Source organism: Panthera uncia, chromosome D4, assembly GCF_023721935.1.
Source record: "Panthera uncia isolate 11264 chromosome D4, Puncia_PCG_1.0, whole genome shotgun sequence".
Taxonomy (NCBI): Eukaryota; Metazoa; Chordata; class Mammalia; order Carnivora; family Felidae; genus Panthera; species Panthera uncia.
The window spans coordinates 24,348,792-24,363,329 of record NC_064807.1 but is presented as its reverse complement, the minus strand read 5'-3'; the positions used below and the strand labels follow the sequence as shown (position 1 = coordinate 24,363,329).

The window sequence follows — 14,538 nt, the reverse complement described above, 5'->3', positions numbered from 1 at the left end:
TTTAACCTGAGCTGACAGATTGAGAAAAACTTCCTCAATGAGAAGGTCCCAACAAGGGAAATCTCCACGTGATATGGCTGCTGTGGCCACTGCTGGTGGCCACTGATGGTGCCACCACTGCCTAATGTGTTATTTCTGCAAACACTTAACGGCAATGCCAGAGACACCAATTCCTCTAAGTACGATTCCTCTATGTACAAATCCAAAATAATTTTCATTTCTTTGTTGTACCAACAAGCGGGTAAAATTTCTTAGATGAAATATAATCATTATCTTCATCATTTATTTTTTTATATCCTATATTTATTTCGTTTTTAAGTGGTAATATATTCACATGGTTTCAGAATCAAGCAATACATTAAAAACAGACGGTGAAAAGTATCACACTCACCCCAGTTCCTACCACCACTCCAACAGGTAATTCCTTTTATTAATTTCTTTTCATCCCTTTAGAGTTTCTTTCTGCATCTGGAAGCAAACATGAATATGTATTTTTATTTCTTCCCCTTTTGTCCACAAAAGGTTGTGTATTATATAGTCTGCTCTACACTTTTTTTTTTACTTAACAATGCAGTTTATCCTAGAGATCTTTCCATATTGATTCTTCTCTTGTTTTTGCTTTTTAAACAGCTGTATGGTATTCTATTGTATAAATATGCCATAGTTGTCTGGCTTTTTTAACCATTTCCCTACTAATTTACATTTAGGCTGTTTCCAGTCTTTTGCTACTACAAACAATGCTGAAATGAGTAACCTTGTGTGCTTGTTGCAATATTTATTCTAAGGCCATGCTTGTGAACACTTTAATCATCACTGCCATGTATGTATATACCATTTTTCCATAACAAATCAGCATGGCTCAGTAGACGCAGCTATGAAAACATAGTAAGGGCCAGAAAAAATAAGCACCCTTATGCCATGACATACACCTTATGTATCACATGCTACATGTAAACCACCACCTTCATTAAGGGCTAGAGCCCTCATATTCATTCTTTCCTTTTTTCAATAAATATTTATTAAGGGTCTGTGATAGGTCAGGGTCTGTCCTATGCATGGGAAAAACTGCAATGAATAAAGAAGGCAAAGTCCTAATTTTATGGTGCTCACACCCTAGTGGAAAGACACAGAAAATTAATAAATAAATATACCACAGGATCTCCTTCTCCCTTACAGAAACCATAGGAGATCAGGTACAGCCTAAAGTTTAGGATGCCATGGTAGGTAAATTGCCCTTAATGCCCATAATTTAGAAAGATATAAACAGTGGCCATTAAATCTCTTGCTTCCCCAGAGCTGTGACTCACACATTTCTAATTATTTGTGAACAAGTTTTATCTTGCCTGTTTACGTTCACACTCCCAATTGAGAAAACTCTGTAATGTAGAGATTTGAAGTCCATATTGCCCTACCTGATGTAAAATACACTATAAAGCTACACTAATTAAAACAGTGTGCTACTAGAAAAGAAACCTAGATTGATAGGTGAGAATAGATAAGGGAATTTATTATTAAACTGACTCATGGAAATTGCTGTTTTTAGAGGTCAAAATGGTTGAAAATTGGCAATTGTATATGATGCAGTCAAGATAAGGGTAACATTTCAAATAGGTTAAAAAAAAAAAAAAGACAAATTATCTATAAATATTGGCTACCTGTTTGGGGGAAGAGAAACTCAATTAGATCCTTATCTTGTACCAAACATAAAAATAAGTTATTTATCAAGTGTATTAAAGAAGTAAACATTAGAAATATGTAAAAACATATATTAGTTCAGGTAATTAGTGGCTGTGACAGAAAAATTCCCAATCTCAGTGGTTGAAATTCACATAAAGTCAGAACAAGTGTTTTTGATCAAATAGCTCTTTTTCAAGGAGTGATTCAGTTCCAGGCACCTTCCATATTGTGGTTCCACTGCCTTCAATACACAGCTCCCCATTTCTCCCTGGGGGTGTATCCATTACAGTCAACCAAAAGATAAAAAGAGCATAAAAGATCACACAGGTAAGTCCCAGAAGATGGTAATTTGTCTCTGTCCACATTCCATTAGTCAGATCTCAGATCTCAATAGCATGGCCACACCCAGTCATAAGGAAGGTTGGGATATAGTCTGGCTGGGTGCCCAGGAGGAAAAGGGAAAGAGTTTGCTGAACAGCTAGCCATTTCTGCCTCGTTTATACATTTTTATTCAGAAGAAAACTAGGAGGGTATATTTGGAATCTTATGGCAAGGAAAATTTTCTTAAGCCAAAAAAGTGGAAAAAAAAGAAAAATTGGCAGACTTGACTTCATAAAACAGAAAAACCTAAGCATAAAAGACACCATAAGCAAAGAAATAGAAAGAAAATATTTACAACATATAGTGAAAAGGTCAATATTCCAGAATAACAAAAGTTACAAATGGCCAATAAATATATGAAAAATGCTCAATCTCACTAGGAATCAATGAAATGTATGTTAAAACAACAAGTGGACACTTTTTTACCCATCAGATTTGTAAAAAAAAATTTTTTTAATGTTTAAAATACCCATCAATTTTTCTTCTCGATATCTACCTTATAGAAATGCTTCCCAAAATGTTCAAAGTAGAATGAAGAATGTTTTATAGTATCACTTATAATAACAACAGATTAAAAACAACCTAAGTAGCAACAGATAAAAGGATAAGTGTAATGGAATATTGTGCAGCAATTTTTTAGGGCGATCTAGATATACAACATGGAAAGCTCTCCAAACATATACTAAATGAAAAAGTAAGTCACAGGATAATATATACAGCACGATCCTCTTTTTGCACATATAAATATGTAATTCCTATTCTAAGTGTAGAGATGGGGTGCCTGAGTGGCTCAGTCAGTTGAGCATCCAATATTTGATTTCAGCTCAGATCATGATCCCAGGGTCATGGGATTGAGCCCCGCATCGGAGCCCACCCTGAGTATTGAGCCAGCTAAAGATTCTCTCTCTCACTCTCTCTCTCTCTCTCTCTCTCTCTCTCTCTCTGCCCCATGGCCCTCTCTTCCACTTGTGTGTGCTCTCTCTCTCTAAAATAATAAGTAAATTAATAAATAAATACATGTAAATGGATAGAAAATTAAATATCTCCCATCCAAGTACTAACCAGGCCCGACCCTGCTTAGCTTCCGAGATCAGACGAGATCAGGCGTGTTCAGGGTGGTATGGCCGTAGACGAAAATTAAATATCTCAATAGATACATGCCAACCTGTGAGATAAGTGTTTCTCCCCCCAAGGAGGGAAGTGAAATGACAACACAGGAAAGAAGGTTAAAAGGGAATATTTTCCTTATATAATTGTATTCTTTTAATTTCCATAGGTATATATATATATCACCTGTACAAATAAGAATGGTGATGGAATTTTTTAGAAAGTAAAAAATAATAACTTGACTTCTGGTTTTTAGTTCTGCATGTAAGGCATTCGGAAGTCACCACTCTATCTTAACAAGTAAAAAGCACAACAAACTGAAAGAATAATAACTCTTATAAGATCCCTAAGAGAGGTGATGACAAAGAGCAAACCACTGTCCCCAAGATTGGAGACCCAAACAGGTGAACACAAGGAGTCATGGCTTAACAGAGCAGGCTTACAAGGGGAAATCATCCCAGGAAACAGTGCCAAAGTAAGAAAATCTGAACTGTGATTGGCAAATTGCTGCATATTCAGTGTGCAAGGGTAAAATATCAGGGGACAGTCATAGGAGTTACTCCCACGGTTTTGTGAGATTTACCTCCAGGAGTTCGACCAGATTCTCACAGTAAATATCAAAGAGAAATCTACTCATGCTTCCGGTAGGGGAAAGGAAAAAGAAACCATTTGAAACAGATGGGAATACTCTATTTTTCTCAACAAGGCCTGCTTAACCAGGACAAACTTAACCAGAATCTAGTCTGTAGTATTATCATCTCTTTCCTGGGGAAAGAGAAATATTCAGCCCCAGCCCAAATCAAACTACAGAAAATCAAAGTTAAAGAAAAAGACCTACGGGGCACCTGGCTGGCTCAGTCTGTGGAGCATGCAACTCTTGATCTCTGGGTCATGAGTTTGAGTCCCACGTTGGGTGTAGAGATTACTTAAAACTAAAATCGTAAAAGAAAAAAAAAAGAGTCCTGAAAGAAGCCAGAGGGAACAAAAATATCCTATCTATAGAGGGCAAAAGAAAAGAATTCCAAATTTTATATTAAGAGGCAAAAGATTCAGAATAGCCAACTCAATATAGAAAAGAAAAGTTAAAGAACGGACACTACCCAACTTCAAGACTGACTATAAAGCTACAGTAATCAAAACAGTGTGGTATTGGCAAAGGAATAGACAAATCGATTAATGAAACAGAATAGAGGTCCAGAAATAGGCCACATAACTATACTCAACTGATCTTTGAGAAAGAGAGAAGGCAATACAATGAAGCAAAGATAGGCTTTTCAACAAATGGTGCTAGAAAAACTGGATATCCACTTGCAAACCAAACAAACAAAAAATGAACCTACACACAGACTTTGCACGCTGCTCAAAAATTAACTTAAAACAGGTCAGAAACCTAAATGTAAAATGCAAAACTATAATACCCCGAGAAGATAACAGAGGAGAAAACCTAGATGACCTTGGATACAATGATGCCTTTTCAGATACAACACCAAAGGCACAATCTGTGAAAGAAATAATAGATAGCTGGATTTCTTTAAAATTGAAAACGTCTGTTCTGCAAAAGACAATGTCAAGAAAATGAAAAGACAAGCTACAGTCTGGAGAAAATATTTGCAAAAGATACATCTGATAAAGGACTTACCCAAATATACAAAGAACATTTAAAATTCAGTAGCATAAAACAAACAACCCAATTAAAAAATGGGCCAAAGACTTTAACAGACATCTCACCAAAGAAAATGTATAGATGACAAATAAGCATATGAAAAGATGACATTAGGGAAATGCAAATTTAAAACAGTGAGATACCACTACATATCTATTAGAATGGACAAAGTCCAGAATACTGACAACGCCAAATGCTGGCAAGGATTAGAGTACAGAAACTCTCATACATTGCTGGTAAAAATGCAAAATGGTACAGTCACTTTGGAAGACAGTTCGGCAGTTTCTTATAAAACTAAACATACTTTTACCATATGATCTAGCAATCATTCTCCTTGGTGTTTACCCAAAAGTGCTGAAAATATGTTCACACAAAAATCAGCACATGGATGTTTATAGCAGCTTTATTCTTAATTGCCAAAACTTGGAAGCAACCAAGACGTTCTTCAGTAGGTGAGTGGATAAATAAACTGGTACATCCAGACAGCAGAATATTACTCAGGACTAAAAGAAGTGAGCTACCAAGCCATGAAAAGACATGGAGGAATTTTAAATGCATATTCATAAGAGACAGAAGCCAGTCTGAGAAGGCTACACGTTGTATGATTCCAACTATTTGACATTCTAGAAAAGGCAAAACTGTGGAGGCAGTAAAAAGCTCAGTGGTTACAAGGCATTAGGAGAGGTGGGATGACTAGGCAGAGCACAGAGAATTTTTAGGGCAGTGAAAATACTCTATGATAATAAAATGATGGATACATGTCATTACACATTTATCAAAACCCATAGAATGTACAACACCAAGAGTAAACCTTAATGTAAACCATGGACTTTGGGTTAAAATGATGTGTCACTCATCATTGTGTAGGCTCATCAGTGTAATAAATGTACCACTTTGGTAATGGTGGAGACAATGCATGTATGGGGGGTAGGGGACTTATGGGAAACCTCTGTATCTTCCCCTCAGTTTTGCAGTTAATCTATAAATGCTCAAAAAACTAAAGACTTAAAGAAAAGGGAACAAATTCAAAATATATAATTTGCATACATATTTTTCAAGACAAAAAGCAGACTGGGGAAAATATTCATAACATAAATATTAAAAATGTGATTAATATTGTTCACATACAAAGAACTCTTAAACATCAATTTTAAAAAAAGGAAACCCAATAGAAAAATCAGTAATAGAATTAAAAACTCACAACAGGGGGTGTCTGGGTGGCTCAGTCAGTTAAGTGTCTGACTCTTGATCTTGGCTTGGCCATGATCTCACAGTTCATGAATTTGAGCCCCACATGTGGCTTTTCATTGACAGCATGAAGCCTGCTTGGAATTCTCTCTCCCTCCCTCTCTCTCTCTCTGCCCCTACTCCACTCATGCTCTCACTCTCTAAATAAATAAATAAACAAACAAACAAACTTTTTTAAAAAACTCACAAAATGAAAAAATGTAAATGGAAAATAAGTACATTATATGAAAAAATACTCAGCCTCATAAGTGATAAGAATGACTTCCCAAGTTAAGTCTTCCCACGTCAAATTGACTGCCTAAATGAAATTTAAGGGAATAAGAAGTCATCAAAGATCCCATAGGAGCAGATGGAAACTTGGGGCCACCAGGAAATGTTTAAAGAAATGGTCTCCCAAGAAATGAGGATTTATGAGAAGGAGGTAAGAGAAAGCAGCCAGGAGCAGCTTCAGGAGGAAGGTGGCAGAGAGGGCAGGGGCTAACAAAATGAACTATGTTCATGTTTGTTAAGTATGTTAGCTATTTTCCTGGCTCTACTTTGTTGATTCTACCTTTATTTTCCTCTCTTATTTCACTCCTGGTTTGGGTAGGCCATTTTGTTGCATTTTATTCATCTTGTAAATTGCCTTCCCTGTCTAGAACATTTTTGAGAACAGATAATCAAATGAATGGGTGATTTATTCATCAAGTGGTAAAATGAATGGGTGGTTGAATAAATTGCAACTATTTTCAAGCAGAGAAAAGTCCTTAAAGTGATTTGGTGGGATGGGAATGCCAGACATTCTGAGAGAGAACTATTTTAGCATTTCTGGACAATAAGCTAGACTTCACCTTCCCAAGAAAGGGGATGTGTGAGGACTAAGAGTTACGCCAGATGCTTGAGGAGTCCTGGTTCGTTGTCAGAAGAACTCATACCTCATACCCTGTTAAAATGTACACAAGAACTTAAACTGTAGAAAAAGAGTAAGTTATAGTTATGATGGGTTAACTGCTGTAGCAAATAAACCCTTAAATGTATAATGCCTCAACGTCAATGGAAGTTTATTTCTTGCTCACAAAACAGTACTGAGCAAGTGAACAGGTTGGCATAACAGTCATTCAGAGAACCCAACCTGATGGAGACACTGCCATCTTGAACCCATGGCTTCCAAGGTTGCCCTAGGAGTCACCTAGCTCTAACCAGCCAGTAGGAGAAAAGAGCAAAGACCCTGTGGGAAGCTTACATGGACTAAATCTGGAAATAGGACATATCAATTTTGGGTAAAACTTAGGCATGTGACCACACCCAACTACAAGGCAGGCAGGGAAATGTAGTCCAGCTATGTGCCCAGAATGGAAAGGAAAACGTGGATTTGGGCAAGCCCCTAGTATTTCCTGCCACAGACCTAATAGTTGGGTCACACTTGAATAAGGGACCTCAATAAATTCCAAACTACACACTTTAATTCCCTTCTTAGGAGCCTGGGAACATGTGCCAAACACCTGTTCAAGAGTTACTTTAGTAATAAGTTCCAGATGAGAATTCTACCTCCCAAACTCCATTACCAAAGTCTTTTTCAGGGAACACTCCCATCCCCGTTTAGAGGGAGGAAAGGCAAAGAAAGATTATCCCTGCAGTGCATTTTAAGAGAGTCACTGTGACATCAAGGAGAAATCAGGGAGGGAAGATTGACTGTACTTGTTAAATAGGGTAGATTTTTCTGTGCAGCCTTGTGCGTTTATGGAGAGAATGTCATGCTGATGTCAATTTTTGCTAAACTACTGATCAATCCCTTGCAGAAGCACATTTTAAAAAAATACTATTTCTATTGTTCACTCTGCCTTGCTCTGGTAAGGCTATTTCCACACTGAGTGGGAAAAATAAAAGAACAGCTGCACCACATCTCTTAACCATGAACCCTAGTAAGCACCCATTTTGCTAAAAAGAAGAAATCAATTTTTAGTTTTATAAGACAGAAATAAAGCCCATTTAAAAAGAAATATTAAGAATGCCTATTTAAATGCAAATTGAACTACAGCATTTACATGTGTCAATTAAAGTCCCTTGAAGGATTTCCTTGAAATAGGAGCATTTGCTTATGTGAATTTTTTGTTTTAAAGAAAGAGACAATTAAAAGTTATTCTGAATGTCATGGCAGTTGCTAAAAAAGTAGACCATTGTTAGTTCTGGTAACATTTGAATTAAGGGACTGATTTAGTTTCAACAGGAAAAACATGATGACTCCTTTGCCCATCCAAGAAAGGTAATGCTCATGATTTTGTCCCTGCTTGCACCCCATTAGACAGAACCAAGGTGAGAACTCTTTTGACACCCACAACACAATCTGAGAATAATAAAAAGCTAGCATTTGCTGTGTACCTACTGCCTGTACCAGGCATTTTTTTCCTTCAGATTACATCAGTTGGTCTCTACAATCACCCAGAAAAGGAAGTGAGTAAACATTATTATCCTATTTTACAGAGGAGGAAATTGAGGTTCAGAGAAGTAGCAGCTTAGTCTCAGCCTCACCTTTAGTGAGTTGTAAATCCAGGATTCAACGCCAAATGTGTGTTATGCCAAAGCTGTAGTTTAAGCCACTCTTCTAAGCTGACTCACATTTATGCAGGTCAGGTAGGCCCTTCCCAGTCAGATGCTTTTACCCTGCCTCCACAAAGGCCAAGACTCCTTGGGCTGCATTTGCAAGTTGTGGGGTTTTTTTTAATGGAGTAACTTTCGGAGCAAGAAAGGAACAGGAGCCACTGATACTGCTAAGAAATAGCTAACACCGTATCTTTTGCCTGACCTGCCCTCTGAGCCTGTCCATCCCCTCTGTCAATCAGGGAAGGTTCCCATGCTATTACACACAGATGGACATGATTGGTCTTACTGTATATACATGGAATCATGACAGGATTCAAGGGAAATCTGCCAACCAGGATGCACTAATGTCCTTTCCTCCAAAGTTGCCTACAACTGCTCACTGGTCCTGGAAATTCCTTAAACAGATGACCAGGCCTGAAGTTCACAATTAGAGAGCAGAATAATGGTAGAAAAGATGTGAGGTAAGGGAAGTAAATCATCCCAAATGTATACCAAAAAAAAAAAAAAACTGACAATAGCACATCTTTTTGCAGTTAAGACTTTTATGTGAGAAGAGGAAGAAGGTTGGCAAATAACACAGCAGAACGTCTGTTCCCGCTGCCCTTTCAAAGACCGTAACAGACATGACTAACAGAACCGGAACAATTACTCTCAACATAGCACACTACAAGAATTGATACATGTGTGATTGGACCTGATTTACTCATCCCAGAAATTAAAAAATATAGGAACTCTTCTATAAAGAAGTGAGTGTCATGAGGCCACTGAGGTTGGCAAAGGCTGTGGAGAGGCTGGAATGTATGTGACATCTTTAACCAACTTCCCAAGTTTACCCAGGATTAGTTACCCTAAGACTCATAACACTGCTCACCAAAGGCATCATTGGTATTGTATTGTACTTTGACATCATTGGAATTGTCAAAGTATGAATATAGTGGAGGGAGAGTAAGTGTTGTCTCCTGAGTTGCTTCTGGAACAGCCCAGGCTTCTATTACCACTGGAATAGAACCGGTAGGTCAAATGTATTTCATATATTTACCACAAAGGCTGCTGTGGTAGTAAATTACCTTCCCTGAGACCTTGTAGGTCAAACTGAAAAGTTGCAAGAGCTCCAGTTCTGAGTAAAATGGAATAAGTTCACTCCCTCTCAGCCACAGAATGGACATATAAAACCTGGAAAGAATGCATGAAGCAGCCATTTCAGGACTCTGAAAAGTCAATAGTAGCAGGCAGATTGAGAAAGAAGAGCAGAATTTGAAGGACCACCAGCCCAGTAAGATGGGCGCTAGAGAACAAACAAGGACAACTCTAAGAAAAGCCCTCTAGTTTTGGCTCCAGGAATTAAATAGGGGACTCCTAATACTCAGGGAGTGGAAGAGAAATCCCCTATTTTTCTTTTTATCTTTTTTAATCTCAGCTCTATCATGTCCCAACCCCAGGCAATCCCAGACTGGTGGTGACAGGGGCAGCTGCAGGGCCCACAGGCACCTGCAACTCTGTAGAATGGAAATGTTCCTCTCCCATCAGAGTAGCTATGGACCCAAGAAGATGGATAAACCTTGTTGGGTTTTTCTCTCTGTCCTCCTGCCACTTGGCCCTAGATATGGGCGTGATTATGAGAATTATGTGGCAGACTGTGTGATAACTAAAGCCCCAGATTTTTGACTAGAAAAACAAAAAGGAAGCCAGAGAACTGGAAAGGACAAAGGAGACTGCAGGAAGGAAGGAGCTCAGGAAAATGATCATGTAGAGCTGTTTACAAACTCCTGGACTCACCTCCAAACAACACATGCAGCATATCATAGACTTTGGGATAGACCACTGCCCAGCTCCCAGATTGGCCACTGGATAGTGCATGCATAAAATTGATCCAATTAGCACTTCAAAGCCTTTGAAAACAGAACTGAAATTAAAACCATAACCCACAGAAGACAGAGCAGAACTTACAACCAGAACCCAAGTGTGTCAATAGCCAACGAAAACAAAAACACTCACATTCTCCATATGATTTAAAGACCTAGAGTCTCACAATATAACATTCTAATTTTCCAAAATGCAATCCAAAATTACTTGACATACAAAGAATCAGGAAAGTCTCAACTCACATAAGAAACCATAATGGGGTACCTGGGTGGCTCAGGTCATGATCTCGTGGTTTGTGGGTTTGAGCCCTGAGTCGGACTCTGTGCTGAAAGCTCAGAACCTAGAGCCTGCTTCAGATTCTGTGTCTCTCTCTCTCTGCCCCTCCCCTGCTTGAACTCTCTCTATCTCTCTCTCTCTCTCTCTCTCTCAAAGATAAATAAACATTAAAAAAAAATTTTTTAAAGGAAGACATAATCAACAAACAGCAATCTTAAGATGACACAGATACTGGAATTATCTGAGAAAGACTTAAAAGTAGCTATTACAAAAGTGTTTGATGAACTCCTGGGACCTCATCAAAATAAAAAGCTTCTGCACAGTGAAGGAAACAATCAGCAAAACTAAAAGGCAACCAACAGAATGGGAGAAGATTTTTGCAAATGACATATCAGATAAAGGGTTAGTATCCAAAATCTATAAAGAACTTATCAAACTCAACACTCAAAAAACAAATAATCCAGTGAAAAAATGGGCAAAAGACATGAATAGACACTTCTCCAAGGAAGACATCCAGATGGCCAACCGACACATGAAAAAATGCTCAACATCACTCATCATCAGGAAAATACAAATCAAAACCACAATGAGATACCACCTGACACCTGTCAGAGTGGCTAACATTAACAACTCCGGCAACAACAGATGTTGGCGAGGATGCAGAGAAAGAGGATCTCCTTTGCATTGTTGGTGGGAATGCAAGCTGGTGCAGCCACTCTGGAAAACAGTATGGAGGTTCCTCAAAAAACTAAAAATAGAACTACCCTCCGACCCAGCAATTGCACTACTAGGCATTTATCCATGGGACACAGGTGTGCTTTTTCGAAGGGACACATGCACCCCCATGTTTATAGCAGCACTATCAACAATAGCCAAAGTATGGAAAGAGCCCAAATGTCTATTGATGGATGAATGGATAAAGAAGATGGGGTATATATATACAATGGAGTATTACTCGGCAATCAAAAATAATGAAATCTTGCCATTTGCAACTACGTGGATAGAATTGGGGGGGTAGTATGCTAAGTGAAATTAGTCAGTCAGAGAAAGACAAAAATCATATGACTTCACTCATATGAGGACTTTAAGAGACAAAAGAGATGAACATAAGGGAAGGGAAACAAAAATAATATAAAAACAGGGAGGGGGACAAAACAGAAGAGAGTCATAAATATGGAGAACAAACAGAGGGTTACTGGAGGGGTTGTGGGAGGGGGGATGGGCTAAATGGGGAAGGGGCACTAAGGAATCTACTCCTGAAATCATTGTTGCACTATATGCTAACTAATTTGGATGTAAATTTTAAAAAATAAAAAATAAAATTAAAAAAAAAAAAGAAAAAAGTGCTTGAAGAAATAATGGCAAATATTCTTTAAAAAGATGGAAAGATTAGGGGTGCCTGGGTGGTGCAGTGGTTAAGTGCTTGACTCTTAATTTCAGCTCAGGTCATGATCTCATGGTTCATGAGTCTGAGTCCCGTATCTGCCTCTGCATTTACAGTGAGGAGCTTGCTTGGGATTCTCTCTCTCTCCCTCTGCCTCTCTCTGTCTCTGTCTCTCTATCTCTCTCTTTCTCTCAAAATAAATAAATAAACTTAAAAACATATAGTGGCTAACAACCTCCCAAATTTGGCAAACAACATATAATTTGTTTTTAAAAAGACACCTCATTACACTGTTTCAAAGGGACACATGCACCCCAATGTTTATAGCAACACTATCAACAACAGCCAAAGTATGTTCATCGATGGGTGAATGGATAAAGAAGATGTGGTATATATATACACAATGGAGTATTACTCGGCAATCAAAAAGAATGAAATCTTGCCATTTGCAAGTATGTGGATGGAGCTAGAGGGTATTATGCTAAGCGAAATTGGTCAGTCAGAGAAAGACAAATATCATATGACTTCACTCATATGAGGACTTTAAGACACAGAACAGATGAACATAAGGGAAGGGAAGCAAAAATAATATAAAAACAGGGAGGGGGGCAAAACATAAGAGACTCATAAATATGGAGAACAAACTGAGGGTTACCGGAGGGGTTGTGGGAGGGAGGATGGGCTAAATGGGTAAGGGGCACTAAGGAATCTACTCCTGAAATCATTGTTGCATTATATGCTAAGTAATTTGGATGTAAATTTAAAAAATAAAGTTAAACAAAAATAAAAATAAATAAAAAATAAATAAAAAGGTACCTCAGATAAGAAAAATTATGAGAATTCATTGTCAACAGACCTACTCTAAAAGAATTGCTAAAAGAAGTTCCCAGACAAAGGGAAATGATACCAGAAAAAAATTTTACATAGTAAGAATGAAGAAAGAGCAAAGCAAATATAGATAATTCTTCTCTTGAGTTCTTTAAAATATACATCACAGCCAGGGGCACCTGGTGGCTCAGTCAGTTAAGCATCCAACTTTGGCTCAGGTCATGATCTTATAGTTCATGAGTTCAAGCCCTGTATCAGGCTCTCAGCTGTCAGCACAGAGCCTGCTTCGGATTCTCTGTCTCCCTCTCTCTCTGCCCCTCCTCCACTCGTTTTCTGTCTGTCTCTCTCTCTCTCTCTCTCTCTCTCTCTCTCTTAAAAGTAAATTAAAACATTTTTAAAAAGATTAAAAAAATATGTATGACAACCAAAATCAAAAACTATAATAATGTCTGATGTGGCAGGTTATGTATATGTTTTATTATTCTGAGATCAATTACATAAAATACATAGTGAGAAACACAATGTGTAAATTAAAAAGAATACTAAAATATGTTCAATTAACCCAAAAGAAGAAGGGAAGGGGAAACAGAGAAATAAAATCAGAGGGAAAACACAGAACACAAATAATAAAATGGCAGGCCCAAATCCAAATGTATCAATAATTACAATAAGCACAAATGTTCTAAATATACCAATTAAAAGACAGAGATTTCTAGAAGGATACAAATGGATTTAGAAATAATCAAAACATGAGAGTACATGCTGTCTACAACAAATTCACCTCAAATACAATGATATAGACAGGATAAAGTAAAAGGATAGAAAGACTATACCATGCAAACACTAATCAAAAGAAAGCTAGCATAGCTATATGAATAAGAAAGTAAACTTCAGAACAAAGAAAATTACCAGGGATAAAGAGAGACATTACACAATGATAAAAAGATCAATTCACCAAGAACACATAATAGTAATAAATATGTATGTACCGAATAGTACTTCATGAAACAAAAACGAATGAATTGAAAGGAGAAATAGACAAATCCAAAATTATAGTTGGAGACTTCAATACTACTCTCTCAGTAATCAATAGAACTAGTAAACAGAAAATCAGCAAGGATATAAAAGAAGTGAGCAACAACATCAAACAACTAAATCTAACTGACATTTATAGAACACTCCATCCTAAACAGATTATAATTCCATGCACATACTTATTGAACATTTATCAAGATAGAGCATATCCTGGGTCATAAAACAAACCTTAATAAATTTCAAAGAATTGAATTATACAAAATATGTTCTCTGATCATAATGGAATTATGCCAAAAATCAATAACAAAGATAACAGTAAAATCTACAAACACTTGGAAATGAAACAATACGCTTCTAAATAATCCATAGGTGGAAGAGGAAGCCTCAAAGGAAATTTAAAAATATTTTCAACTGAATGAAAAGACATCAAATACTGTGAGATGAAGCTAAAGCAGTACTTAGAAATTTAAAGGGTTCCATACTCAAATTAGAAAAG

The 14,538-nt window shown here is 37.4% G+C and overlaps 1 protein-coding gene across 1 annotated transcript in view; it reads right to left on the bottom strand.

The window, feature by feature from the left end:
- Window positions 1-308: 308 nt before the first annotated feature.
- Window positions 309-14,538, bottom strand: part of RMI1 (RecQ mediated genome instability 1) — an 84,368-nt gene continuing 70,138 nt past the window's right edge. Inside the window, exon 3 of the transcript XR_007462054.1 lies at window positions 309-468. The gene's annotated coding sequence lies outside the window, so the exon portion shown is untranslated. The remainder of the gene's footprint in view (window positions 469-14,538) is intronic.